Consider the following 7,677-nt stretch of genomic DNA (forward strand, 5'->3'; position numbering starts at 1 on the left):
CATTTTTTTTTCAAAGCTTAAGTCTCTCGATCAACTTTAGATCGATCTGTCGATTATTAAATCATTACATTTTATGTTTTTGTTATGTGTTTGTTTTATGCCCTTTTTGTCATAGAACACTTAGTTTTTCTATAGCATATATATATATATATATATATATATATATATATATATATATATATATATATTTATATATATATATATATATATATATATACATATACATATATATATATATATATATATATACACATATACATACATATATATATATACATACATACATACATACATACATATATATATATATATGTATATGTGCAATTATTTCCCCAAAAAAATTCTTAAAAGGGAAATATTTGATGTGAAGTTATTGGAGCCATGAATATATCAATAATTCATAACAACATTGATTTTGAGTCATTATTTTTTTTAGCAATGATCACTTTAAAGAAAAAAAAAATCTTATCCCCCTTTTGTCAAAGAAAACCCTGTTTTAGGGGGAAACCCCCCCACAAAATATGCAATATTTTTCCCCAATTTTTTTTTAAAGTGGAATATTAGATGTGAAGTAATTGGAGCTTTAAATAGGTCAATAATTCAAAACAACATTGATTTTGATTCTTTTTTTTTTTTTAGCAATGACAGCTTTAAAGAAAAAAAAATGTTGTATCCCCTTTTGACAAAGAAAACCCTGTTTTAGGGGGAAAACCCCCCACAAAATAGGCAATATTTTCCCCTCAAATTTTTTAAAAGTGGGATTTTAGATGTGAAGTAATTGGAGCTTTAAGTAGATAAATAATTCATAACAACATTGATTTTGATTCATTATAATGAGTTTAAAAAAAAAATCCCAATAAAATTACTAGCGATCCAAAAGGTGCCCACTCATAAACATGTTAAAAATAAGTCATAAATTGTGTTTTTCAACGCTTAAGTCTCTCGATCAACTTTAGATCGATCTGTCGATTATTAAATCATTGCATTTGATGTTTTTTTTGGTTTGTTTCATGCCTTTTTTTGTCAAAGAACACTTTTATTTTTGTATGGCAAAAATATATATATATATATATATATATATATATATATATATAGGCACCGCTGCTGCCCACTGCTCCCCTCACCTCCCAGGGGGTGTGTGTGTGACAATCATTGGTACCGTATTTTCCGCACCATAAGCCGCCCTGGGTTATAAGCCGCGCCTTCAATGAACGGCATATTTCAAAACTTTGTCCACCTATAAGCCGCCCCGTGTTATAAGCCGCATCTAACTGCGCTAAAGGAATGTCAAAAAAACAGTCAGATAGGTCAGTCAAACTTTAATAATATATTAAAAACCAGCGTGATGTGGGCGCGCATGGAGTCGTATATCAACATGGACGGAGCTGCGTGAAAAAAGCCACCCGGCCTCTTCGCGTAAACTTACCTTAACCACTCGCTCATCTTTTCTTCATCCATCCATCCCTTCGAGTTAGCTTTTATGATGACGCCGGCTGGAAAGGTCTCTTTTGGCAAGGTCTTCCTTTTGAATATCACCATGGGTGGAAGTTTCTGGCCATTAGCATGGCAAGCTAGAACCACAGTGAAGGATGACTTCTCATTCCCTGTGGTGCGAATATTCACCGTACGTGCTCCCGTTGTATCCACAGTGCGGTTCACAGGAATATCAAAAGTCAGAGGAACCTCGTCCATGTTGATAATGTTCTCTGGCCGGATCTTTTTTTCAGCTATCTTGTTTTTACAATATGCACGGAAAGTAGCCAGCTTTTCTTGAAAGTCTTTAGGCAGTTGCTGTGAAATAGTAGTCCGTGTGCGGATGGAGAGATTGCGTCTTTTCATGAACCGGAAACCTGTCGCTTAGTAGGAGCCATTTTGTGGTCTTTACAGATGTAAACACACAAAGGAAATGAAACGTAATATCCGCGCGCTTCTTCTTCTTCTTCTTCTTCTTCTTCTTCTACGCGGGCGGGTGGTTGCTTACAGTAGAAGAAGAAGCGCTTCCTGTTCTATGGGGGCGGGTGCTTACCTTGGCGGTTGCTTGCATAGAAGAAGAAGCACTTCCTCTTCTACGGGGAAAAAAGATGGCGGCTGTTTACCGTAGTTGCAAGACCGAAACTTTATGAAAATGAATCTTAATATTAATCCATATATAAAGCGCACCGGGTTATAAGCCGCACTGTCAGCTTTTGAGTAAATTTGTGGTTTTTAGGTGCGGCTAATAGTGCGGAAAATACGGTACTTTAACTTTAACTTAAATATAAATGCAATATTTTCCCCAAAAAAATTATTTAAAAAGTGGAATATTTGATGTGAAGTTATTGGAGCTATCAATCAATCAATCAATAGAACGGGTTCACAAACTACGAATTTTTCTTGGTGCAATCGTGCAACATAAAACACATATAACAGAATAGGTAATAAAATGAGCTCGAGCTAGAGTCAACATTGCAACTTTTTCTCGTTACGATTAATCTGTTTGCTTTTTTTATTCCATCTTTTTATTAATAGTTTTATTTTTTTTTGATAATGGCCCACGGGCTGCACTTTGGACACCAAAGCATGACTATGAGCCACATCGTAGCTTGTGCAGGTGTGCCTAATAAAGTGGCCTGTGAGGGAATACATTGTGCATTTAAATACTAATTGTACAATATTTTCCCTTAACCCACACTTTAAATAGCAACTAGTAACTTAACGCGCAGTTGAAATAGCAACTAGTAAGTGCGTGGGTTAATTTGCTGGTTAACTCCTGCAAAACACAAGCTTCGCTGATGACGTCATAGCGTCTCATATCGGACGATGACTATCCAACGAGCGTGGAACGTTGTTCGAACGGATTATTGACTATTTAAATTATATTAATGATGTTTTACCAACCAAAGCGACGTTATTGACGACGCGTCCAGGTGCACGTCGTCGTCGTTTGTTCAAAGAAAGGCGCCTTTTTCACGCCGAGGACAAAGGCGGAAGTAGAAACAAGGAAGTGGACCGTAGAAGAAGACGTTGGTCACGTGATGCAAACATTACGTCATACTAACATGTCGTTCGGGCGCAGGGTTTTGATTGAAAAAGACAAATATTTGCGTACTTACTCTTACTGCGCGGCTGTGCGAGGTGCAGTCCGAGCTGGAAGGAGCAGCCGTCAAACCCTCCCACTGCTTCTTAGCCACTGCCTTTTTTTCTGCAGGTTAAAGGTACCGTCAACACTTGTTTGGTTAATGAATCAACCAGTAAACGTATCATAAATATTCAGATATTATCCGTGTTTAGCTTTTTTTTTTAAATTTTTTTACAAAATTAAAAACAGACCCAGCATATTTTGACTTTTCAGTATATATAAATTAGTGGAAAAGTATGAACACCCCTGATGTAAAATAAAAGGAACAAAGTATGGCTAGTTAGGTTATTAGTTAGTCGATGAAACACATAACATTAATTATATATCCATCCATCCATTTTTCTACTGCTTATCCTATACATATATATATATATATATATATATATATATATATATATATATATATATATATATATATGTATGTGTGGGAAAAAATCACAAGACTATTTCATCTCTACAGGCCTGTTTCATGAGGAGGGGTACCCTCAATCGTCAGGAGATTTTAATGGGAGCATTCGCATACCATGGTTTATATAGGGCACAGAGTGGGTGGGTACAGGCTGGCCTAGGGGCGTGGTGATTGGCTCATGTGTTACCTAGGAGGTGTTTCCGTCTATGGCGGCATGCTGTTACAATTTCGCTCCGCTTGTTGAGGGATGACAGGTCTGGACGGTAAATAATAAACAGTTTTTCTTTCAAGCATAGGTTGCATCTTTTATTACCACTATTGTAAGGTGTGCTGGATGCAAGAATTTGCCATGTTATTGAATATTCAACATTATTGTCTTTGAGGTCCCAAATATGTTTGCTGAGTTCTGTGGTATTTCGCAGGTTTTTGTTCCTGAAAGAAGCCTTGTGATTGTTCCATCTGGTTTTGAATATATATATATATATATATATATATATATATATATATATATATATATATATATATATATATATATATATATATATATATATATATATATATGGACAGCACGGTGGGACAGGGGTTAGTGCATGTGCCTCACAATACGAAGGTCCTGAGTAGTCGTGAGTTTTCTGTGTGGAGTTTGCATGTTCTCCCCCTGACTGTGTGGGTTCCCTCCGGGTACTCCGGCTTCCTCCCACCTCCAAAAACATGCACCTGGGGATAGGTTGATTGGCAACACTAAATTGGCCCTAGTGTGTCAATGTTGTCTGTCTATCTGTGTTGGCCCTGTGACGAGGGGGCGACTTGTCCAGGGTGTACACCGCCTTCCGCCCGAAAGCAGCTGAGATAGGCTCCAGCACCCACCGCGACCCCAAAAAGGGACAAGTGGTAGAAAATGGATGGATATATATATATATATATATATATATATATATATATATATATATATATATATATATACACAATATATATATATATATATATATATACAATATATATGTCTTAATTAGATTATCCAAAAAATAGTGCTCGATACCGTGGTAGAGCGTACACATACATATTTATATATATATATATATATATATATATATATATATATATATATATATATATATATATATATATATATATACAATCTATATATATATATATACAATATATATATATATATACAATATATATATATATATACAATATACAATATATATATATATAATCTATATATATATATACAATATATATATATATATATATATATATATATATATATATATATATATATATATATATATATATATATATATATATATATCAATCAATCAATGTTTATTTATATAGCCCTAAATCACAAGTGTCTCAAAGGGCTGCACAAGCCACAACAACATCCTCGGTTCAGATCCCACATAAGGGCAAAGAAAAACTCACAACCCAGTGGGATGTCAATGTGAATGACTATGAGAAACCTTGGAGAGGACTGCAGATGTGGGGTGATTCCCCCCCCCCCCCCCCTCTAGGGGAGACCGGCTGCAATGGACGTCGAGTGGGTCTAGCATAATATTGTGAAAGTCCAGTCCATAGTGGATCTAACATAATAGTGAGAGTCCAGTCCATAGTGGATCTAACATAATAGTGAGAGTCCAGTCCATAGTGGATCTAACATAATAGTGTGAGAGTCCAGTCCATAGTGGATCTAACATAATAGTGAGAGTGCAGTCCATAGTGGATCTAACATAACAGTGTGAGTCCAGTCCATAGTGGATCTAACATAATAGTAAGAGTCCAGTCCATAGTGGGGCCAGCAGGAGACCATCCCGAGCGGAGACAGGTCAGCGGCGCAGAGATGTCCCCAACCGATGCACAGGCGAGCGGTCCACCCCGGGTCCTGACTCTGGACAGCCAGCACTTCATCCATGGCCACCGGACCTGTGCCCCCCCTTCCACAAGGGAGAGGGGGGCAGAGGAGAAAAGAAACGGCAGATCAACTTTAATGCGCCTTATATATGAAAAAATATCAAAAATAGACCATTCATCGGTGCGCCCTATGGTCCGGAAAATATGGTAATTGTTAACATTTGAAAAACAATCCCATTTAAGATGAAGTTATTAAATTGGAGATGAACTGGTTTCAAATACAAAATTCAATGTTTTAATATTTCAGTCATGCGTGACAACAGTAGTAAGCACCCTTGAAAGTGTGTCATCAGTCGTTGATTACAAAAAGCAATTATGACTGCAAGTACGGGAGGCCGTTTGCCGCTCCCACACTTCCCCACTTGCTGCACGCTAAAAAAACCAGGCAGGATTTAGGACAACAACCCAAAATAGACGCTAATTAGGTCAGCAAGTCCATCTGATTGGAAGTGAATTCTGCAAGGATTCACAGAGACCGGCTGAAGACTGGTTTCTATTGAAGTCAGTCTGCGGGAAAAGTCGTGTTAATGACCAACACCAGCAAAAAGATCCCCCCCCCGATACTTTCAAATAAGCACAATGTCTAACATCCTGCTTCTTTGCCTCTTTTTCCACAGTGCCAAACTATGAAACCTTAAACTATGACAGGGAAACATAACCGTATTACATCACTTTTCTTCACTTTGCTTTGTTCCGAGTTCAGTCCGGTCGGAATTTCAAAGTCCTTTTATTAATTACGGGAGCTTGCGCCATCTTATCTGTCAGCCCTTCTTATGAATTGGCAAGAAGTTTGCCGGCGTTTGCTGATTAGCGATGTAATAACGCACGTTTGTAGCAGACAGCAGGACTTTTTTGACGCGGACCAACCTAAGGTTTGGCGACTTACCCTTGTCGGACATCAATCATCTTATAAAAGTAAACATTGATTACCCTATGTGGGGGGGATCATCTTATAAATGTAAACATTGATTACTTTATGTGTGTGTGGGGGGGTGGCCTGCGGACCTGCAGCGAAGCGGGGTGTGCCAGGACCGGCTGCGAGATCAGCGACAGGTGCGTAGATGGCCCACCTGGGCCTGGTTTTCTAATCACCTGTCGCTCTGTTAAAAGACAGCAGCCGGGGAGGGGAGTGTGGTTGGTTGTGGAGCACGAGCGAGAGCGAGAGCGAGACAGACTACACACTGGAGAGAAACCATCCTTGTGCTTGGTTTGTAGTAAACGATTGCTGAAAGGCACACGAAAGATAATTTATTGAAAAATTGTCGATGATTGGTGGTCCGAAGAACCCGGAAGCGAGAGTCTTCCACACTCTATTTTCCGGACTATAGAGCGCACAAAATCTTAAGAAGGAAAAATATTTTTCCTTATATTAACCGCATATATATAGGTTGTGAAATGAGTTTTTTACACAGAAATCTTTCTTAAATATTTATTTACATACATTAATTGTTTCCAAACAGTGTCTGTAACACGGCAGTAAAACGGCTGATCAAACAAAACAGAAGTCGTCGTCATGGACCCACTAGCTGCCGGAAGCTAGCTCTCCAATCAGCTAAACAGACTCAATAACTCCACGCTGACGTTTTGGTGAATTTACTTAGGAATTTGTCAAACTGAACCAACACAAAAAGAATGCCATTGTAAGTTAACAACACTAAACGTGTTAGCATGTTAGCTAATGCGAACGACGCTAGCTACATTACATTACAATAGTACAAATTAATTTAAAAAACACTCCTACAGACGCCACACATGAGACGGTTTAGAAAGTATGAATAGTTTTAGTTGTGTTGTAAAACTTACTGTTGCTTGGAGTGATGAATGAAGAATCCATACGAGTAGAAACGGCACACAACACTAACACAGACGCTCGTAAACGTGTTAGCTAATGCGAACGACGCTAGCTACATTACATTACAATAGTACAAATTAATTTAAAAACACAACCTGAATGAGACGGTTTAGAAAGTATGAATAGTTTTAGTTGTGTTGTAAAACTCACTGTTGCTTGGAGTGATGCATGAAGAATCCATACGAGTAGAAACGGTATGGACGGCTCAAAGACGGAACGGCACTTGTACTTCCGGTTGAAAGCTCAGTCTAAACAGAAGGGCAATGCAGCATTGCCGCACCTGTAGTGAGCAAACTCGTCCAAAGCAGCAGTGTAGGAACCACAAACAGGAGTTATTTACACAGAAATCTTCCGTAAATGTTTATTTACATACGTTAATTGTTT

The 7,677-nt window shown here is 37.9% G+C and overlaps 1 protein-coding gene across 2 annotated transcripts in view; it reads right to left on the minus strand.

Annotated features, from left to right (window-relative positions):
* The window catches only part of hnmt (histamine N-methyltransferase), a 34,922-nt gene extending 31,701 nt beyond the window's left edge, over positions 1 to 3,221 (minus strand). The window contains exon 1 of one of the 2 annotated variants that reach the window (XM_061926614.1): positions 3,093 to 3,221. The gene's annotated coding sequence lies outside the window, so the exon portion shown is untranslated. Of the gene's footprint in view, positions 1 to 2,877; positions 2,997 to 3,092 lie in introns of those variants that run through there. The other variant, XM_061926615.1, reaches the window with a different exon arrangement.
* Positions 3,222 to 7,677: the final 4,456 nt, after the last annotated feature.

Source organism: Nerophis lumbriciformis, linkage group LG31 (assembly GCF_033978685.3).
Source record: "Nerophis lumbriciformis linkage group LG31, RoL_Nlum_v2.1, whole genome shotgun sequence".
NCBI lineage: Eukaryota > Metazoa > Chordata > Actinopteri > Syngnathiformes > Syngnathidae > Nerophis > Nerophis lumbriciformis.